A 23,462-nucleotide genomic window follows, 5' to 3' on the forward strand; every position below is an offset into this window, starting at 1 on the left:
TACCACAAAATTCCAGAAACTGATAATATTCGCAATAATAATATTGTAATAACATGCGTTATAATTTTTTTTTTTTACGTGCAGCACTGCTAGGTGGCTAGCCTACTTTTATAAGGAACGGGCCGTTTCGTTCAGGGACGAGGTTGCGACCTTGCGGAAGATGGAGTCACGCAGACCCATTACACTTTGTGTCGTGGGTAAACTCGCGGAGAAATAACAGGGTCGGGTGGAGAGCAGCCCTGCCCGCCATCTTGCGGAAACTGGTCCCCGCGGGGGGTGGAGGGGGGGATGGGAGTGGAGCAAACACGCGACCTGCAGCAGCCGGAGCGGTGGAGTAGCGCGCGTAATTAGATTTGCCCTGACAGGGGCTAGAAGGTTCGACCATCCCCCCCCCCCCGGACTCTACCTTCCACACCGCCGAAACCCTGCCTCCTTCCGACACCCGCAACCCAGCACAGTCGAGTGCGAGAAGAAGTTTGCCGGTCACCCCCTTCTCCGCAGGCCCTAAGGAGAGCACCACACCTCACCTACTAACTTTCCTCCGTGTCCTCGCCTCTTCCGCAGGTCCACTCTCTGCCCCCCCACCCACACCCGGGACGCCCCCTCAAACAGTCGGCTGGCTTCACTTCGCTTCAACCCCCCAAGGCGAACACAAATAAACAAGGGCCGGCGGTTTCCCTTCTTTCCTGTCAGCCACTTCCGTCCCTCCTTTCTGCCTGCAGCTCTCCCCCGCTCCTTCCCACCCCCGCCCCTTCTGGTCAGCAGCCATGTTGGAAAATGTCACTGCCGGGCGCGGCGCAGGGCGACAAGCGCGCAAGTCCGCGGGCCCAGACATCAGGACATCCTGTCATTACGGCGCTTCGGGGTTCTACCTCATTCCCCGTCTTATTTATTTATTTATGCTTACCCCAGGATGTTATAAGAAATATTTATCCAATATGATTATGCCCTATCGAAGTTCAGTCGTACCTACTACTCAGATTTGGAATCACAACATATGGTCATATTGTGTTTTAATTATAAATACTTGCCTGACTCGTTACAAACACAGCGTATTTGTAGCAACTTGCAATAATCCTAAATATGCGATGTTAATATTCCTACAGCGTAACATCTGTGCGAGTTGAGCTGTAAAAAAATTACAAGGAACCCCAAAAATACAACTTGGCAATAGATACCAGACCGTGCGTGGAAACGTGGATACGTTCGTGGAATCAGTGCGAAGAGTTCGAGTTCCGAAACTCAATCTGATGTATCCGTGTACGTTCCAGGCCATGCAAGATCCGGCTTACCTCAGCCATCGTTCGCACGTGATCTGAAGCACAGGCGATTCACGCACCTACGTGATAAAGCGCGAATATTTGAAACTATAAAACTTTTAAGGTTAATTTTTGGTAAAATTAAAAAATGTTAGTGTCTGTAAATTACTAGGTGACTCCAGGTATAATTCTATACCGGCACCTTGTTTAATAGTGCCATTCATTTGAATAACAAAACGCTCAAAGAATTTACAGCACTGTTTCGAAATCAAACTCATAGAATAACGGAACGATTTCCACGGCCATGTGTTTTCGCGCCTTCAGTCACGAGGGAGCCCAATAATTTTCCAAAAGCAGATTTTTCCAAATTTTCGAAAAACAAAAAAAAAACTGTGTTTTGTGTGTCTGTGACAGTGACAGTTTCAGTTTCCAAAAGATTTGACAGTTCCCAAAAGTAGTACCAGTGGAACCAGTTTCGCAAATGTCTCTTGTAAAGCTAAACAATGATTTTTTTCACGAATAGTGACTTTACATGAAGTTGTTTACGAAAACTATTGACAGAACAATAGTGTCCGAAGGATACGTAAACCATTTGTACTACTTTTGAGAACTCTCACATTTGAGACATGGTACAGACTTTACAGTTTTTTTTACTCAGTAGGATTACATAGATGCTTGCTCCATTAGAATGATCACCAGGACTGTGATAATTGAAAGTTTTCAAAGAGTCATGTGGGAAAACGTAAGTGTTAACTTCGAAATCTGAGAATACACTGTGCATATGCGTTCTGTTGTAATGGATATGCGCGCTTTAAAATCGCATTGTCACCCAAACGTTGACTAGATTTAGTGCGTAGGTGTGAAAGTCCTTCGCTCGCCAGTTACAAAGTCAGAGATGCGCTTAGTAAGAGCGCCCTTGTTGTTTGTTACCTGTGCCGGTATAATGATGCGCTTAACTCCTATAAATTCTTTTAGAGTGTTATATAGATCTTAGGTAAAAATAATAATATTTTTATTACAATTACTGGATTTTATTGTATATATCTGACGCCATTTATTCAGCACTAATATAAACTAGTAATCTTTGAGAATATTTTTTCTCCATAATTTGTTCAAAATACTGTTTGAAAAATGACGAAAACACCCATAATTTACGAATACAGTTCGATGACTGGACGACAATTATTTGAAAATAAAACCAAACCATATTATGCCACAGTTTTTCTAAAAAAAAAAGTAAAAATGGTCGCAGAAATTTTTTTTTTCTGTTTATAGAAAACTAATTTTAATTTTAGTGAGAGATTCCAACCAAGCGGGATATTTTTGTTAATTATAGTGAGTCATCGTGAGATATGGTGGGACAGAGCAGGCATGGCGGAACATTGCGGGACATGGCAGAATATTTTGGGATATGGTTGGACATGGTGGGATCTGGTGAAACATAGTGGGACATAGTGGGACATGCTGTAACATAGTGGTACATGGTGCAGGAAGCGTTTTTCTGCACGTTTCGCGCTCTAACCATGACCTTGAGCACTATAAAACACCATTTAACGTTTAAATTAAAAGTTTCATATTAAACTCATAGCCACAGTATGGCTAAATATGCTGGTAATCCCAAGAGAGCAGTGGAGGTTAGTTTCCAACCCGACGCTCATAAGTCATGAGTTACTCCGAATATCGAGAGCGGACTATGAACTGCCCTGACTCCTAAGGCCACAGCGTACCCTGCCACTTAAAAGGAAGAACGTCTGTCACTTAGTTCGTTTAAAAAAAACATGAATGAATTCATCAAATCAAAACGTGACGGGACGTTCGAGAATATTGCAAGCTCCGACACAGAACAAAAGCATTGGCCTATATCCATACAAGCCACCAGATAGATTCTAAGAGCATCTGTAACAAAGTAAACATAAAAGAAAGTGATTCGTCTGTTTATAGCTAACTGAAGTAAAAATGTTTGATCCAATCATAAAATAAGAACATACATTTCTATAAACTTTTAAAGTGAAACTTCTTTGCCGTCAGAAAGGGGGAGCGGAAAGGTACAAAGCGTAGCAAACTATATGCTAGTTGTGGCGGCCGGAAGGGGAGACAGCAGGGGAGAGGTAGAAATGACGCAGCAGTGATGCTACGGAATTCTCGTAACGCTGCTTGTATTTGTCTACTCCTCAGTTATCGTAACGTATAACGAATGACGCTACCATATTTCTTTTATTTAATTTAAAGTATCTACAATTTATTTATCCTTGTGGAAAAGAGTTATTGCTTTATGCAATTAACTTTATAGGTATCATTAATTTTTATGTGAATAGTGTGATTAAAAATGTAAAAAATACATATTTACACTAGTCGTTTGTTTTATAAGTGTAATTTTTTGTATGGTAAAACTGTGATTTTAAATGTAAAATTACTTTAAACCTTGTGAGATAGACTTTATAAGTGTAATTTACATTCTATTGTAGTGTTTTTTTTGTTTTTTGATTTTAGTCAGCTGGATATCGTGATTTAACATATTGCCTAAAAATTATCCAAATGGCAGAAATAGATAAGAGGTTTTATCAAAAGCAACGCGGGAATAAACTGCCAAAATATGCGCAAAAAATTGCCAGTGAACGGATGCGAAAGTACAGAAAGCGTAAAAAAGGCAGTTTTTTTTATTTAAGATCATACTCACATACTTGTATTCTTAATTATCTTTTGTTCAATAAAAATAATTATATTTTATCTCTATCTATACCTAGTAAGCAAGAAGTTTCACTTCTGTTGCGCATGGCACGCACACATTTTTTAGTAACACTTCGTTTTCTGTGTCTAATTGGATATCTCGAACGTCGAACGTCTTTGTTCTTACGTGAAAGTGCAACGCTTGCAAGGAACGGAACGATATCTCATGGAGTTCAATGTATCATCTGCGAGGAACGGATCTCGCTCCAGGTCCTGGTCACCGGGCATGTCTTATCGGCCGAGCCGGCAGCGCCGGATAGCTCGCTCTGCGTCGCACGTCTTTGCCTACGGTTTCTTTCCCTTTCCCCCTCCTGGACCGCCGTCCCTCTCGACCATCCTCCCCCTCTCCCTCGCCCTTGGTCCAGGGTGTGCATTATGCAAATCACTCCGCCCGAGGGCCGTTACAGTCCGACACGGCAGGACCAAAATCAATAGACTAGGCGGACCAATTAAAGCTGGCCAGGGCGCCGCTCCGGCCCTACCACGCTGTTCCGCAACACAGAACCAATGTGCGGGTTGCGGCTGTCGTGTTGACAGGGGCACCGGCGAATCAGCTGCGCGCTAGGAACACTCGTTCGAGGCGAGGTTAAAAGCGTTCAGTTTCATTCTAAGTATTTAAGTGCAGAATAGGCAAACTGCAAATGAATCTGGCTACAGAGGATAGTGAACTATCGTATCCCGAATTTAAGCGCAACTCTCGTTAGTAAATACGGTCTGGATTAAATTAACACATAATTACTGTTATCACATTATACTCATTTTCTAAATTATTTAATGATCTGTCTCTAAGCGAGTTGAAATTCAATCTCGATGATTAATTTAATTCCTGGAAAGTGAATTCTGAAGTGTCCTAGAAAAGCTGAATAAATAAAGAATCACGCAGGTGAAAACATAACATTTTATAAACATTTATGTAACAGTAATTTTTTTGTGTTTATTGTCGTTGTCTTCTCACTTTTTGTATCCACTGTTTACCGTGCAAACAGGAAAGGAAATTCACCGCACGTCACAGAACCAACTAGCTGCAACCCCCACGAATTTGGCGTACCGGAGGGAAAAAAGGATGTAGTGTTCACTTTTTGTGAAAGTCATTGACACTAATAGTGATCTGGGGTGTTGAGTTAAACACATAGTTAAATGCTTTGAACAAGTCTTTCAAAAGTTGGCAGTTTACGGTGCCGGGGTCGGTCCCAGAAGGTATATTAGGGCCGATATAATAGCGTGCAGCGTTTGGTGACTAAACGCTCCAACAACATCAAACCATAAGGGCAAAATAAGATAATAAACTTCTGCACAATGTGGATTAGTAGTTCCAATCACAAAATAATATTGTACTTGGCTGTAGAGTAAGGGTTGTGTAATAACTGAGACAAATATATTAGTAGCAGTTTTATTTAAATGAGTAGATTACAAAATAAGTTTATTTTACTTACGTACAGTTTATCATCATAAATTATATGGACAATTGTAGAATTTACTTATTTATACAAGCAAAATATTTTCACGAAAACTATTGATGCCTTTAAAAAATCGGAAATATTATTTTCTTTTACTTTTAATGATAATTTTTGTGACAGTTCTTATGTATTTCGCTGAGGTCAAATAACGGCACTGAGTTTTAAAGTGACCTTATTCTTTACGAACCCACGCCCAGATTAGGGAACACTAAACAAATCAGACTACTACGTTTAAAAAACTTGTAGGGCAGTACAAACAGTCAAGGAATATGCTGATATAAAAGTATATAAAACATACAGGTCATAAGACTTATTCGGGTATCATATGTAAGTCGTAATATTGACTAGTGAATTGCTTATATAATCGAAAAAATTTTGAGATAAGTTAACATTAACCATGGTTTAGTCAACGTTTGTAGTTCATCCGATCTGTTTTTTAAAAGGATGTTTCTTAACCACACTAAAGTTGGCCTTTATTTAAAACAATTAACTGATTGAGAAACCTATGTCATTTAGTGCAATAAGTTTCACAAATACTCACTAAAAATATTTTATTCTTTCTGGTTTAAGATTTTAGAAATAGTATCATAATTCCATAAAATTGAATGGAAAATATTCAATTTTGTTTTAAATTATTAGAATATCAAGGTTTTCCCTGATAATTTTATTTCTCTCGTATTTTGTTGTTTTACCAACCAGAAATGCCTTTTACCCCTCAAAGTTAAGGAACTGTTAGTTCCTTTGTTGCATTCTTGCCTTTCTGTGTTTCTAAAATTGAGATATAAACACTGGATTATCCAAAGAAGAGAAAAATACGACATAATGGGTGAGACCTAATTATAAGGCTCGAATTTACATCCAAATTATACATTTTATTGCATTTCCATGCGATTATTTTATTTGAGAAACATTTCAACAAATTTGTGTTTATAAAAAGTGGCATTTTATGTCATAAAAAATGTTCCTGGCTGAATTCCTTGTGGTAACTTAATAAAAGTTAATCTTAGGGTTTTTTAAAACTGTGACTCGTATATGTATCTTCCTTTGTCTTCATTAAAATGTCGGTGCGCGTTAAAGGTTATACTTATGTACTTGGCGTAATAAAAAATGAAGTCTAATTTTTATGCAAATAATTAATAGAAATAAAATAATAAATGGCTTTAGTGATATTACAAATATGGTTTGTAAAGTATAATTTCAATCAAATTAAAAATTTAATAAATACATTCTAAGTATTCAATATTAACATAAACACGCGTAAAAAAATAATTAATTTAGCAAAATAAACGAATGAGTTGTAATTAATAATGAAAATCAATAACTTTCCAAGTGTTTAAGCTAATTTATTAATAGTATTATTTATTAAAAATAATGAAATTATTTATAATGCAAGTAAAATTATACATACGGGAAGATAATTTCACTTATATAAATCCTACTTACACTTTGAAAAGTTTATGAGCACAATTTATATTACAAATAATATTCAAAATAAATACATTTTTAATTATATGAACTAGTATTCTATATTAATCAATAGAGTATATGGTTAAAAAGCACGTTTATAATTTTTATTTGTATGTAGCGTTTCTGTCATCCTGTCAATTTGTGTTGCATATGTTTTGCGCGCGCATCGTAAAAATTGAATTTCATTAATTTTCATTACGTGCCTGAAGAATTATAACCTAACCTCACTTACATAAATACACTTGAAATTACTCTTGAGGAAGGTTTTAGACACAATTTCTACCACTAATATTCATAATAAATAAATGTTTTTAGTGTTATGAACCAGTATTAAATATAAATAACTAAAGTATAAGATTTAAAAGAACATATTTATTTTTGTTTAGCCTTTTATTTTTCCTAACGTGCCTAAATAAGTGTAACTTGTTCATAAAAACCCTAAAATTCAAGATGGCGGGTGGTTAGTTAGGGAGACGCCGCGCCAAGCCGTGCGGTTGGCGGCCCTGGGCGCAGGTTGGCAGCAGCGCCGTCTCCGGCGTCTCGCAGCTTGTTAGTCGCCATTAATCCTTCCAAGACAGCGGCCAGACCCCTGCTGACCCCGGCACAAAGACCCTGCGGCCCGGAGGCACGGTGGCACGGAGGGGGAAGTGGCGGGAGGAGGCCTGCCTCCCCTCCTCGATGAGAGAGAGAGAGAGAGAGAGAGAGAGAGAGAGAGAGAGAGAGAGAGAGAGAGAGGCCTCGCCTGGTCACCCGGGCTATTGATTGCGGCCGGAGATACATCATCACGGTCGTGAACCCCCCGCCACCTGAGTTCACAGTCCGCGTCACGTGGCTTGGCTCAATTTAGACTATTCTGAAAAGAAAAAAAAAAGTAGCCTAGTTCTAATTGTAACCACCACCCGACTGTCACCGTGTTTGTTACGAACACTGCCAGACTCATCAAGTTGGTTACAAACATTGTCGAAAGAACAACAGAGATACCTAGAGTATCTAGACCATTAAAACTATTTTCGAGAACTTTCAAATTTGAGACAATTTACTTGAAACAGACTATATCCGCTCGTCGTGGGGCAGTCACTGGGATAAGGATGGAAACTAAAAACGCCATCTGCATTAAAACGTTTTTACCAGTCATAACTATGTTTTGTAGCTTATTATGTATTGGTAGGGCCATGCATATTTCGCGAAAAAAAATTCCGAGACTAGCTGAAAATTAAAACACTGTAGCATCGTCTGTGTTTTGCGATTGGGTGAGATTCTTTCAGGTACATAACGATTGTTAAAACACCAGTCACAGTAATTCATTGTGGAACCAAATGCGTCCTGAGTGGCTCATCCAAATAAGGCAACGAATTCTCTCTCTGACGGCCGCCAATCACAAGAAAGAAACCGCTGGTGCGCGAATACCTTGTTGCAGTCTAGTAGGCGTTCAGATTTATTTGCGAAAAATGCATGCCCCTATGTATTGGAAATGTTTCTTCGTTAAAGCATTGTACGTGTTTTCATTTGAATGTTTGAAACTTACAATGCAAAGCTGTATAGAACACTGCGAAATTAGGAATTTATTCAATTGCATTTATTACGAAGAATAACAAATATGTAAAAAATTGTGTTTATAGTGACAAATTTAAAGTATCAGAAAATTTCTTAAACTACGCTCTCTGCCTTATTGAAAACTTATTTTCTATAATGAACGATAGGAAAGTTGTTGTGACTTAAAAACTGTATAGTTAAATATGGCGATTTTTTTTTATTTCTGAGGACTGTGCCATTTAGCCTCTAGAGTCCTCTATAATCAGAGAAAACTCTCTAGGGAAAATTCTCTACTTCTCATTGTCTGCTCACTTGGAAGATGTCTCAACGGGTTTCTCGTGATGTGACACTTCTTTGGTTGCGATTTTATCATTGGCCCCGAGTCCTTCACAAAAATTTAAAAAAAAATAAGAACCCTTGGACAGTTGTAGAAGCAGGAAAAACGGAAAAACCTGCTTAAAATTTATCATGTCGCAAAAATTCAAATGCGATTTTTTCTTGTATTTGCCTATTTCACTATTTTTGGCGTGTCTTGAGCATCCAGTTGCGAAATTAGTCGCTGTTAGGAGTTAGTGACGAAAATTAAAAAAAAAAAAAAAAAAAATTGGTTGTCTGTAAAGTCGGTTTACGGACGATAGTTTAACGTGACAACGTCATAACAAAACATTGATGAAATGATTGCATACTTTTATGAATAAAATTGAATCATTTTTATGTAATTATCACTATTTTGTAAGGATACAAAGAAGGAGTGAAATAAAATCTACAATTTAATTCATAAATTTACTTTTATTTGTACTCATTAATTCAAATACGTATATTACTTTAACGAAGAGATTATTTTAACTATAAGGTTTATACATGTTTGCTAATTAACTTCTTCCAATCTGTTATTCTGTTAAGGATAGGACGATGATAGGAAAAGTAGGAAACGAATGGGAGTGTTTCAAGTTTAATGTGCCTTGAAAAAGTCAAATCGATGGTTGTTCCAATCGAGTGGAAGAGAGAAAGATGGGGCGCAAGCGTACAATGAGCGTAACGGGACACAGCGTAACGGGACAATGTGCGTAATGGGACACTTTTCATGCGTGCAGCCGGCGTTCATCGATTTATTAGACGTTGTCACGTCATGGCTTCTCCACCCTCCGCCCCCTCTTCATAACCCAAATCTACACGTTTATTTTTTAACAGAACAAAACAAGCATATAAATAATTTTCACATCACACTATTTTCTGAAATTTAAAACAAGAGTGGCACTACGTTGTAAAAAAAACATAATTAACAGCATTGGTAGTAACTATTAGATACCCTGTTGCTTCGTAACATGTGGAATGAAAATTTTGAAATTATGATAGATTTTCAATACCTACTTGTTGTCGGTCATCTTTTAAGGTGAGTGATTTTTTTATAGAGCTTAATTATATCGGTATTGACGTATCATTGTAACTTTAAAGTATTCGGGCTTGACATTGCGATGTAAAATTCAACATTAATATTTTATTCAATTCTGTGTTACAGTATTCAATCCAATTATTATGAAAACATAGTATTTTTTTTTAATCACCAGTATTAATTTAATTTTTTTCCCAGCTGTTAAGGAAGTGTTAAATTTTGCTGATATAACCGAATTAAAATTTAGCCTTCAAATATTGGTATAGAAGTCAAGAGCATATTCAGCTCAAAACGCGAAAAGAGGGGAAGGGGAAAATTTTCGGTGTTTAATCTCTTTCGTAAGGAAGAAGTGCCACGAAACATGTAATAACAAAATGAAGAAAATAATTTATTTAGCTTGTAAAATAACCGTTGTCACATCATGAGAAACCCTACAGGGTGCGTCGTTCTTATGAATTCTCACAGTGTCTTTATTCGTTATTAGTTTCTTTCATAGTGTTGAAATACAAAAGCACCAACCTGTTTATGCATTTTTTAAGAAATTTGTTGTTTCTTTTATAAAAATAATATCTTATTTATTTCTTTTAAATTTAGTCTGATTTATTTCTTCTTTTTTTTTTTTTTTTTACACTTCCGAATGGGAAAACTGTCCTCACCACAACCACTAAATACGCCCTTGGACGTTACCATGGTTTAAATATATAATATTCGAGATATCGTCCTCGACATTTCTAACGAAACTCTAGATACATATACGAACTGAACATGTCTGTCCAATGATGATTTACCCCTACCCCCCCCCTCCCCCGAGAGGGGGGAGCCCAGCGACCCCCGAACGTATCGGGAAGCGGTGATTGTATGTATGTGCTGTTCCGTCCGACGACGAACAGGAAAGCTTTGTTTTGTTACTTTTACATAAATTCATATATCAGAAAGCCATGGGCCTACACTGTGCAGTAATAAACAAAGATTTGTCCCTTCCGTGGGCTTAACTAACGTCATATACCTATTAGCTAAAGACCAATTTTAAACAACACTCAAGTTCAAGATTTACATGGGAATCTGACATCTAATTCGGTTGGCGCTTCAGCCCGCTGCGCTTAAAGTGGCCTGTTTTCGTTGCATTTACTTTGTTTTCATTCATGTTGTGTTTGTAAAATGAAACATTTTTGTACTCTAATGTTTCTTAAAACTGTGTGATGATTTTTTGAAATACACGGAACTAAAAGTTAGGTCTTCAGAATCAATGGTATTTGATAACCATTTCACGCAAGTGCGTTATCATTAGCGGGGATTTTTAGAAACCACAAATATAAACTGTGTTATTATGACCCTAAATATCTTGAGCGAATGATTTATAAGCGTATTATGAAACGAGGGAATGACAGACGAACCCAGCCAATTTTACACACACACACAAACACACACACGCCCGATTGGAGCCAAGACTGCGACGTTCGGGGGAGGTTTAGCTGGCCAGGAGGTTGAGTGGGAGGGAGTGAGGGAGAAAAAGGGGAAGGGGGTAGAGAAGCCAGTGCTGCCCCGTAAGATGGGCTTCTTTGTGGCGGGATTGGCAGGATCACAAGGCGCTCCCCTGGGGGTAGGAGACATCACCCTCCTCCCCTCCCTGTTGCCATCCACCCTCACTCCTTCGTAGCCCACCCTAAGACCTCGCTCTAGCTTTGACCAGCGAACCACCCCCGCCAGCAGATTTCACACACACACACACACATTGGCGAATGAAAGAAAGGCTCATTCCCCACCTCCGTCGTCCACCAGAAACCTTCTCTTCCTCAGCAGGCCAAAGGAAACGGTGATGACACAAAGTCCCCTCCGAGCGTGTGTGTGCTGCAGCCAACTCGACCTTCAAGGCGGAAGCGAGGCCAGAGAGAGAGGGAGGGAGATACGCCCGAGTTGGTGGAAGGGGGTGGAAAAGGGTAGAGGGAAGGGGGGGGGGGGTTAATCGAACACCCTCTTTGACTTCTTCCGCCGGTCGTATTGGCCTCCGCGGGGCAGCCTCCTCCAGGGAGACCCCCTAGTCACCGGTGAACTCACCGTATACTACGCTAAAGCTCTACCCCCCCCCTCCACCATCCCCCCCTGGCCTTCCCGGTGGCCCGTCAGACGCTCGCCTGTGGACGCCCTTCCCAACCTGGTGAACGTAGCCTTCCAGTATCCTCAAACCAGCACATTTCCACGGGAAAATACATTTCAATTTTTAAGCTTACTTCGAATGACAAATCGTACATTACAAGTGGGTACTGTGCAAAGAAAAAAATAATGCACCTAGAAATCATTCACTCACGATATTTAGGGTCAAAATTTAATACAGTTGAAATTTTGTGGTGTCCAAAAATCCCGGCTAATGATAACGCATTTGTGTGAGTTGGTTATCCAATACCATTGATTCTGCAGACCTAAATTTTAGTTCTTTGTAATTCAGAAATTCGTCACACAGTTTCAAGAAAAGTAGAGTACAAAAATATTTTTATTTTACAAACACAACATTAATGAAAATAAAGTCAATGCAACGAAAACAAGCCACTTTAAGCGCAGCGGGCTGAAGTGCCAACCTAATTAGATGTAAGATTCCCACGTAAATCTTGAACCTGAGCGTTGTTTACAATTGGTCGTTAGAGTAAAGGTATATGACGTTAGTTATGCCCACTGAAGTAAAAATATTTTATTTTTTACTTCAAACTTTATATGAAGTTATCTAAGAGTCAGATGAACCCATTTTTATTATTATTTTGAACGTGCTCTGGGAAGAATTCGACCACAATCATGCGGTTATACTTATTGCAACGCAATCAATGAAAACTTGTTACAAAACACCTGCAGCAAACTATGTGTCTGCTTGTTTATTGGCCAGGACTTTTGGCTGGTGGGTCGAAGATTTTGAATGTCATTCTGAAACGAGTTTTTTTTAAATTTTTTTTTTGCTTATTTGGTTAAGAACTAGGCGTAATGTTGCGTTTCTTTACTTCCATAATATGCAGTAGTACAGGCAATTGAAAAATACTGCAGAATTAACTAAGAACCTCAAGTCTGCTTCTGTTTTTACCCCCACAGCATGGCCAAGTCTCCACACTCGTAACTAGGCCATAAGGAACTATCATAATTATAATCATTATCGTAATCATCTTCAGTGTCGGATACAGAAATTTATTTCGGGAGGAGATTTGGAAAAAAAAATATAAATCATTTTGTATTCAAAAAAATTAAGTCAACTACAAGGGGTTTGGACAGTAACATTATGATTCTTAACATGCATCACTGCTTCTGTGGTTTGTGATTCCAGGTGTTGTTAACAACTCCCTTGCATCATCCAAAATAACATACTGCCGTTACCGAGTCTCACTTGTTTTTCGTAACTTCAGTTGAGATACATCCTCCATGTATCCCCCCTTTGCATTCGCCACTGGTCTTCATCATCAAAAACAGTAACAGCAAAAACGTCCGTGTTTGAAGGCAGCATAGAATAGACGTTTTTTACACGTCTGTAGTACAAACTTCCTGCGTTATGGGTCAAACTACTTCTCTTATGAACTAGAGACCAAACACACATTGTTTTAATAACATATATAGTTACGTATTTATTTCCTGTTACACATATTTAACGCATCTTATCACTAAGCAAGTTTACACTTCTATGTTTTTATTTAATAAATGCGCTAACTAAGCGCAAAACAAATATTTTTTTTTCCTGCACTAAGCAAAACAGAGATTTAAACAGAACTATTTTGAGTTTAAAGAAATTGTAAACTATTTAGTAGCAACCGGTGCCAAATCAAGCGATTGTAAGGTAACTTAATATTGGACTTTATTGAAAGGTAGCCTGGGCGTGCGAGTGTGTGTGTGTGTGTGTGTTCGCATCGCCAGCTCTCTAGTTCGTCGCCGCTGAGGCACGGGTTGTGGTGTTCAGCGGTTCCTTTCTCTGTGGAGGAATCGCGCTGGTTCCGAGTGCGGGTGAAGACAGGTCACCGGGACTTGTGCTCGAGCAACGGATGAGAGCAGAGCCATGTTAGTAGCGAGAGTAGGGAAATGGTAGTTGCAGAGACGCGCTAAAAAAAAAAAACATACTTTAACGGTAGAGTTTCAGCTATAACGAGTAAAGTGGGTTGCATACCCTGTTAGTGAGGACGTACTGCAGTCGGGTCGCGCACTCTTGGAGTCTCCGGTTCGAAGAGTAGAGAGTATCCAGAGACCGAAGCTGTAAAGGTCAGACCCTTGTCAAAGACAATAAATTGAGTTTTTAAGGAACAAAATGGGCATGAAAGTAGTACGTGAGTACATCTCATGACTCCCCAGACTAAGGCAATACTTAGCTGATAAGTGCGAAGTTCCAGAGATCCAGGATCCCACCCTGTACGATTTTGACCTTCCTCCCCACCTTAGCCCTAACTTCCCTTACCTTCCCTTCCTTCCCTCTACCTTCCCCCTACCTTCCCCCACCTAATTCCCTCTTCTTCTCCATCTCTATCCTTCCAGAGTTAACTCTGGTGGTGTCAGAGCATCGGACCATTACAGTAAATTACAGTAAGGGGTCAAGAATTATTATCAATACTTTGCACAGTAATATGAAGTTATGTTTTTTCCTTGATTATTTTTAGGAAATCATGACTTTAACACGATGCCGAAAAAAAGGTTTTCAACAAGACGTAAGGCTATAATTTTATTTCTGAAAAAAAAAAATGATTGCGTGACAGCTAATTGCAATAAAATTTTACACTTAAATAATCAATATATAAAATAAAGTATTCAATAATTAACTTAAATTACAATAAATGACATAATAACATACTAAGTACCATCATGTGAAGGAAATGGGCAGCTGGGAGACGGCGTGAGTGTTTCCAGCGGGATGTGTCTCCGAGGAGCGGCGGTCTGTAGGCAGCTAGCTCAGCAGTAAACTAGCATTTAAACTTTTTAACATCCTAATTTGGTGAAACGACTTTATTATAATAAAAGTACACAATAACATACTAAAGAATATACACAAATGGGAAATGTCTAAAATATTCTCACAATCGAGACTAAATATAGTTTAGTTTTTTAAAAAGAAAAAGAATCTTTGTCGTTTTCAGAGTAACAAAAAACCACAGCACTTGAGCCTCGCTTCACTAACGCTAGTCTCCGCCACTGAGTACCAAACACCCGTGCGTTGCACTTTTAGTTACGCTCTGATGAATCAGCGCCTCGACTCACTCTACTGATGTAGAGATGAATCACTTCAAAGAGTTATTTTTTCCTTCGTGATTTATGAAAGTGGCGTTCAGTCAGAGAGGCGAGCGAGTATTCGGGAGGTTACGCTTGCTTCCGCGAAGCGCAGCGCTCGGGCCTGGCGAAGGCGGAGTGCGCGCGCGCATCCGTTACGACTACATCCTTCAGCCGCGCGAATGGCTCGACGCGAGCGCTGCTGCCGGCCGGCGCAGGAACCAGCGGGCAGGATATAAAACGCCGGGAAGAAGCGCCCAGAATAGAGTACAGAAAGAGAGAGAGAGAGGGAATGATGGGATGGGAACGTCGCGAAGGGGGGGACGGGGGACGGAATGGGACGAGGAAGCAGGAAACGTGGAGCATAAAGATGGGAGGCAAAAGGCAGAAGGCACGAGGCGCAAGGCAGCAGCTACCTGCCCTGGCCCTGTGTCGGGGCCCGACCTGGTTGAAAGGAAAAAAAGGGACCGTCGGGAAGGGAAAATTTTCGCGTGGTTGAATGAGCCGGGTGGTGGCGTCTTTGAAAATTTATTTTGGGACGGAGCTTCTTCGACTATATGAGTTCGTATGACAATGCAAGACGTAACACACGAGAAGCAAGTACAGCTCGTAAATAATCATAATGTATTGAAAATATTAAGAAGTTCGGTCACAAACTGTAGTTCTTTCTAAATGTATTCGCTTAGTAGGGCTACTCTTAATTTGGAAATTAGGTTAAACTATAAAACAAAAATATCTGATTATCAAATTGCTCAAAAACTTAGAACGCTAGTGACTTAATCAAATAAGTCGTAATTTATTATGATGAAGCAGTTAAATTTCTCTTTCAACCCCCTTCCCACTCACCTCATTCTATTCGAACATTACGATGGCAACGTATCACGGAACAATTAAAAATATTCGGCAGTGGAAATCTCACAACCGTCAAACACTTGCTAAAAAAATTTCTATCAAACCAAACTTTATAAATTTTAATAGTTTAACACATGTGTAATGAAGTTTAGACTGTTTCTTGAAACTAAGTCTCCGAACAAAGAAAAAAACACTCTACGTAGCTATATATTTTAATGCATCACTTGAGCCCACAAATAAAATAAAGACCATAGAAGAGGCAGCTGGCTTCGATAAAAGTAGTGTTTATAGATGACCATTAATTACGCATTCATTAAAAAAACCTATCGAAAGAAAGACTCGTGTACCATTCCAAGTTTTGAAGCATGAGACAGGAGCTGTTACACATGACGGGTGTGTGGTCATCTGTAGTCTGTCGCGCACTTACATAATATGAAGCAGAGAGTAAATGACGAACACCGTTGCCCGGCATTTCAAAATTTAAAATATTATTTTTTATATCCTCTTTAACTAATGTGTTAACATATATTTTTTAAAATTGCAATTTGTTGAATTTTCAAGACACAAAATTAGGTCTATTACGGTTGTATTCATTCTGACAAAAAAAAATTAATTCAATGATAATCACATATAATTCCCGAGAGAAACTATTTATAGCAGTAGGTTATAATAAATAACAAGGTAGTAAATTGAATTATGTGCGATGCTGAAAAAAAATTAATATTAAATGAAATAAGAATAATCGCTCAAACAACAGTTGAAAACAAATTGGATTTTTTCAACTACAACTTCTTAGAAAAAAATATAATCTTATCATATAATGCTCTTGATAAAATACAACATAACTCATCGCAGGGATAAGTTTTTGCCACAAGGAAACTATCGGGCGCGAAATGCGATATGATACAATGCCTCCAACAGTCTTTGGCTCAAACACTCTTTGGTTAAAACAGTCTTTGGTTCCAACCGTCATTGGTTCCAAAAGTCATTGGTTCCAAAAGTCATTGATCCCTAGCTATCTTAAGCATAGTGGACACGCAATGGAAACGCAATTTACACACCGAACACGTAATGAACACGCACTGTACACACTGAAAACGCAATGTATCCATCGAACACAAAATAAACACGCAATGTACACACCGAAAACATAATGAACATGCAATGTACACACCGAACACCAATGAACACGCAATGAACACGCAATGTAAACAAAACTGACAGAAAGTACACACAATGGACATGCAACGCACACTGAACACGAAATGCACACACACACACACACACACACACACACACACACAGGACACGCATTTAACGAAAAGGATGTACATGTAAGTACATGAACATTCAAATCAGCGGGGATACGTTCTCACCACAGGGATACGATCTCATCGCAGGGATACGTTTTTGCCACAAGGAAACGATCGGTCGCAAAATGCGGTATTATACAATGCCTCCAACAGTCTTTGGCTCAAACAGTCATTGGCTCTTAAAAGTCATTGGCTCTTAAAAGTCATTGGCTCTTAAAAGTCATTGGCTCTTAAAAGTCATTGGCTCTTAAAAGTCATTGGCTCTTAAAAGTCATTGGCTCTTAAAAGTCATTGGCTCTTAAAAGTCATTGGCTCTTAAAAGTCAAGTTCAAGTGTTCTCAGGCTCACTCTGTATATTGCTTCTCCCACTCTGTTAAAAATGTTCACCTTTAATTTACAGAGAACATAGGTTACATATTATCCAGATATGTTGGTAAATTTACTGTTATCGTCGTAGATTTAAGGGTACTTATTTCATTTCACTTTAACATGAATCTACAAGAATATAGTATATCAACAAAAAATTCAAATACTTGTTAAGTCAACTGTAAGAACATCCTTCTTGAGTAGTTTTTTACGGTGAATCTGTTATCTAGAATTAAGAAGAAATATTTTATTTCAGGTACATTCTTAGAAATTCCGTATTTTTTCTATCAGTGTAACAGAGCAGGATATTTCCATGCTTCTAGATTGGTTTGAATTAATTGAATGAGTTGGTATGGATGGTAACATAAATAGACCCCTACTCTATGAACTGAAAGAATACACCTAAATTCCGGGTCCGGGGTTTATCACCCCTACTACTCCTCACCTGAAGCCGCTCTTCTTGCCCGCGTTAGTAATAAAACGTAGACCAACTTCCCACAGGCACTACCAAAAATTTTTATGATGTTCGTTTAAATGCTTAAACATTTGTATCGGTCGAAAAGTTTGCAATCGCGGCGTACGTATTTCCGCTTCGCAGCTTCGCGCGAGCCAGGGGTTATTTTTATTTTCTTGCCCGCCTCCCCCTCCTTCCCCGCGCGGCGGGCGAGCGGGTGATGAATCGCCGAGGGAGAGCGAGGTACGTATCGATACGTATCGATAGTCACCGCGGGCGCGACGCATAACGGATATTAACCCTTCCTGGCCGTGACGTCCTGTCGACCAGGGGTCGGAGGGGGGTTTGAGGAGGAGGGGGACGTCACACGACGGACGCGGGGGAGCCCCGAAGGTGCGGACATCCTCCTGCCATTGGCTACTTCTCCGCTAACCCCCCCACCCCCCCTTCAACCGTTCCTCTCCACAAAACGTCTCCCCCCCACTCTCCTCTTCGACCCTGCCTGGACCAGTGGTCGATACTGTGCGGTCCGCTTCCCTGGACCGCCAGTGGACGTCCCGGGCCTACCTGGCTGCCTGCCTCCCTGTTCGGCGAGGACCAGTTCCAGAACTACGTAACACCCAGATACACACACACTCATCACTAAGAGAAAGGTTTGCTTGCCTCAACAAAATATTTGCTCATATATGGCGAATTAAATATATTTTGTTAATTCAAACAAATATTTTGTAGTAGGAGAGATTCTGTTGACCCAACAAAATTATTTTGTCAACTCAAATGCATATTTGGTTAGGTGTAACAAATTATTTTTGTTACTTACCGAGTTTGGTTAAACTAACAAAATATTTTGTTCCACCAAGTAAATATTTGTTTCGCCATATATAAAAAAATATTTGTTTGATTCAAACAAACCTTATTTCTCTGTGCACACTCAACTATCAAGGGTTCTCTGTCGCAATAGATCAGCCGACATACATAGCGCTGTTGGGTGTACGGCGGCTTTCGGTTGGAAGTGTGTAATTACATTCACACACCTTGTCGAACATCACCGAACCAAACAAACACGTCAAACCATTTATGCTTGGCTCGTTAAAAAAAAAAAGTCCGAAGCTACCGCGTCACGTTCAAGTGGCGAGGGTCGTACGTTCGATCCCAACATCCCAGCACGGTACAGATTCATGAGCAACCTGTGTTTCGGAGCCCAATATGATCTTAAAGGTACCGTCGCTTTAAGCCTCTGGGCATAAATTTCAACGTTTTATTTCTTGGTTAAATATTACGAATCTGAGGCTAAATTTGTTACGGCGATACAATCAATTTTCCGATGTTCTATACGAAAAGTTCCAACTTCAACTACCTTCGCACATTTCTGCATATCATTTCTATTTCGGAAAGCGATCAACATGTAGTGAGTTCTTTATTGCACAACTCGGTCAGATTCAGAGTAGGCTACGTGTTTATGAACAACGTTAGACGCAAGGAAGTGACGCTGTGAGTAGCCAACTTGCAGCTTTCTTTACTACCTGACTTGCCTTTCCACCTTCCATATTCGAAATGAGCAATTCCTGTAACACTAAACAAATGATATGGTCAGAAGTTATGAACACTCGCCATTTAAGAAAACCAAGACTGGCATACATAAAACAGTAGCTATATGCAAAACACAGAAAATCAGCTAATATTAGCTTTAACCAAAAGAAAAAGAAAAAGAAAATAAAGTATAGAATCCCAAAGAAGAAATAGTAAAATAAAAACAAACACAAACACATGCTCAAATGAGAACAAATAAACAATACGACGAGATCAAAATTACTGACAACAGGCCAACAGTTCTAGATAATATAACGAGACAGCGCGGTCGAACACAGAAGGGGGGGAAAAAACTATTTCTTGTGTTGTCCAGTATTTGTTTACCGGTTGTCAGTAATTGAACAGTCTTCCAGAACAATGTTAATATCCTCATGTTTACTAAATTTCGGGGGAAAAAAAGTTTTTTTTAATAGCACGCAGCGCTAACTTCTTGCAAACCTCATACCAAACAAAAAATTGTGTAGAGCACTTCTAATGTTCCTGCCTATTCAAAGCAAAAACTCTTTTTTTTTTTTCCGTAAAAACAACAAGGTTTGTAACCTTATCTATATGCGGCTATCCAATTTTGTCCTCGTATCGTCCGTATTAAGTGGATTTTCGTGTGTTCTACTGACTTAACTTCTTCGGAATTTTGTATGTATTATTTTTGTTTTGTTTTTGTCAGTAGATGATCTTGGCTTGCTTGCTGTGCCCTGTTGTTGCGAGGTGCTTGTGCCACAGTCAGTAGTTGGGGTGTATGGAGTCTTGTTCCAACAGCGAGTGCGAAGCAGCGGACTGTGTCACGAGGGCAGCCGGCGACAGTCCTCAGTCAGGGGCAGCGGGACATCTCGGGGGTTTATGACAACAGGAGCAAGGGCACGACAGGCGCCTCCGTGCCTGGAAGAGCGGCGTCGGGACGCCGGGCGTCGAACCCCGGCCGGGACTAGAGGCTCGCAGCTCGCTCTGGCCTCAGCTCCGCCGCAAGTCTTCGCGACGGTTCATTGCTCTTCCTATAGTTCTCTACACGTGATCGTTCCCCTCCGCCTCTAGTCATGTCAGCTGTGTAATGTAAGCTAACATGATAGTAAACAAGCTTGTGGTTCTTATTCAGCATATGAAATACCCCTAAAATCTAGAGACCGGAAAAATTCGCAGATTCATTTCGTGATAGGCTGAAATTCAAACATGTGGACAATTCTGCTGGTTCGGCTATTGGCTCGCAGTTTAACTGGAGCCCTATGGGCCAATGAGAGACTATCGACCAATGAAGCGTCGAATCACAAGCTACCTAGTGGAGACGACTCACGATTTAGTACCCAATGAACCCGCGTGTTTACTTGAGAAATGCAGAGGATAATGGAGGGTATCCCAGAGGTCATTGAATCCGCGAATTTTTCCGGTCCCTACTAAAAGCTATATGTCTTGTTATAATTAACGTCAATAACAAGACATAAGTTAATCATAAAATCTAAATCATAACCAATAACAATACATGAACATTTTATGTGTCTTTATTGGTTCTCCGCTACGGACAAATTCTCTGGAATGGTTTTTTTTCTCTCAAGGCAATGAAATTTTTCTCTGCTGTTTTAAAACTCTTCCAAGTAGTTGCGCTGGAAAAAACTTTTTTCAGCTAGTTTAAAAAACGTGTCATGTAATTTATCTTATATATTTGAACATTTTAAAAAGAAGGGCCAGTGGTACGCATCTCCCAACTGCCACTTGCCCAGCCATACCTGGTGTTCATTTATGAACACCGGCAACCACGCGAGGCTGTTCACGACACTGTCGAGGAACGACATGAAGTCGCGACGGGGGTTCCGAAACGCGCCGCTTGAGTTCGGCGCGGTCGCGGTGAGTTCTGACGGTGTATCCGGCCAGGGGAAACCTTCCTCCCCTCCGCAGAGCTTAATGAGAAAGTTCCCCATCGAGCCACCCCCTCCCCACGGGCCGCGGTGGACGCAGGGAGGGATGGAGGGGAGAGGCAAAAATGTCCCCTGTTGCGGCCAGCCGGGACCACCCCCCGATGGGCGGAATATGCAAATCAATACAATAGCCGGCGGGTGGCTGCGGCCAGGGCGTCTCGCGACGTCCAATAACCGAGGAGTGCTCGCGTCTGTAGCGGCTTAAGGCGGCAGCTGCGAGCTACCGCCGGCCCCATTCGACTGTCCTTCCCGGGGGGGTGACCTCGCCGTTAATGCTGCTCACGTCCCTCTATTACGGCGTCGCTTACCGTAACTATACCGTGCGCGTGCCATAATTCCGTGAAACCCCCAAAGAGTCTTTGATCCGGTAAGTTCTGGACTGCGGCCTTTGCCGGATTATCGAACGAGAATACCAAACGTGAAACTCTGAAATTTTAAAACCGAAAACTGATGCAACGATAAACTCTAGGCGAATTAAAAAAAAATTCGCACCTGAGGTCAACAGCCGGGATCAACCTGTTAAACGCAAACACGAGTGGCTCAGTTGGTGCCGGATTGCATGAAGTGCCGAGCCTTAGAATGCCGAATCAAAGATCCTTTCACTGTACCACGTTTACGTCAACACGAGAAACGAGCGAGCTTACCTTTGCAGCTTAGTCGGATGCACTTCGGCTTTCAGCGCAATGGATTCTGGGTTTGAGTCACGCTTAAGACATAGGTGTACATTTTTAAACTTTGTAATCATCAGAAAATAGTTAGTCAGTAAAAACTTTCAAATTTAAACAGCGTCAAACATAAAAAAATTTTTTTTACAGTGGCACAACGTTTGACATACATTAAAATTCCAGTCCATCCATCCTGATTTCTGTTCCCCATTGTTTCCATGAATAACTGCAACGGAATCCTCGGATGGATCCTTTCAACAGGCAATGCAAGTTTTCTACACAAAACCAAAAAAAGGAAAAATTATTATTTACTGTTAAACTACAATTATAGTATGAAAAATTGACTGTAGTTCACTTTTGATAAATTCAACTTTTAGGTCGAAAGAACCTACATTGCAAAATTCTTAAAATAAAAATAAATAAATAAAATACTCTTGAAGAAGATGTGTTGGCAAAATATGAAATTGTATGAGATAAAGGATGTTATGTTATGGCGTTTGCAAATAAATATAAAATAGTTGGTTCTTTATTTGAACGAAATTGTAATGTTCGTTCTAAAAGGCTACATTTATGTCCGACGGAAAATGTAAAGAAAATAATGATGCCAAAAAATCTTAATAGGTACTCTCTTTTAATGGTTCATGTAATGGGAAATACTGATCGAAATTTTTTTTTTTGGACATACGCCATTGCTGGTTGCACTGTACGTATGTCGTAAGAAACCTCAATAACGGAAAAAAAACAAACATGAATAAACAAAAAAATATGAATTTGTAAACACACAGGAAACAAGCCAATGTCAAACACAGACATTCCCAGTGTGATAACAACGAAGAGACAGGAGAAACAAGAACAGTAAATATGGACAAAAAATACCTTGTACAACACAGCGATAAACAGACAAACCTAACGATGAAACAAAACAGATAACGTGGACAACACAACGACAAGACAGAAACCAAGCGATGTAACAAAAAAGGTATTTTGGACAACACAACTACTAAAGCATAGACGAAAACAGTAGGCTTCATAAGACAATAGTTGTGACGTTTCAGGAAATGAGATGTGTTCCCCTCCTGAGGCACTAAGGGACTGATGGACATTGCAAAACCGGTGCCTGAGGACGGGAACAGATCTCAGTTCCCAAAACATCGCAACTGTTGTCTTAAGAATGCTTACAAAATTCGTCTGTACTGTCGTGGTTGTGATTTCCAGAATATCTGTGTTGTCCCGTCACTGAGTTCACCTGTGCGTCTGTGTTGTTT

Source organism: Bacillus rossius, chromosome 6, assembly GCF_032445375.1.
Source record: "Bacillus rossius redtenbacheri isolate Brsri chromosome 6, Brsri_v3, whole genome shotgun sequence".
Classification (NCBI taxonomy): Eukaryota; Metazoa; Arthropoda; class Insecta; order Phasmatodea; family Bacillidae; genus Bacillus; species Bacillus rossius.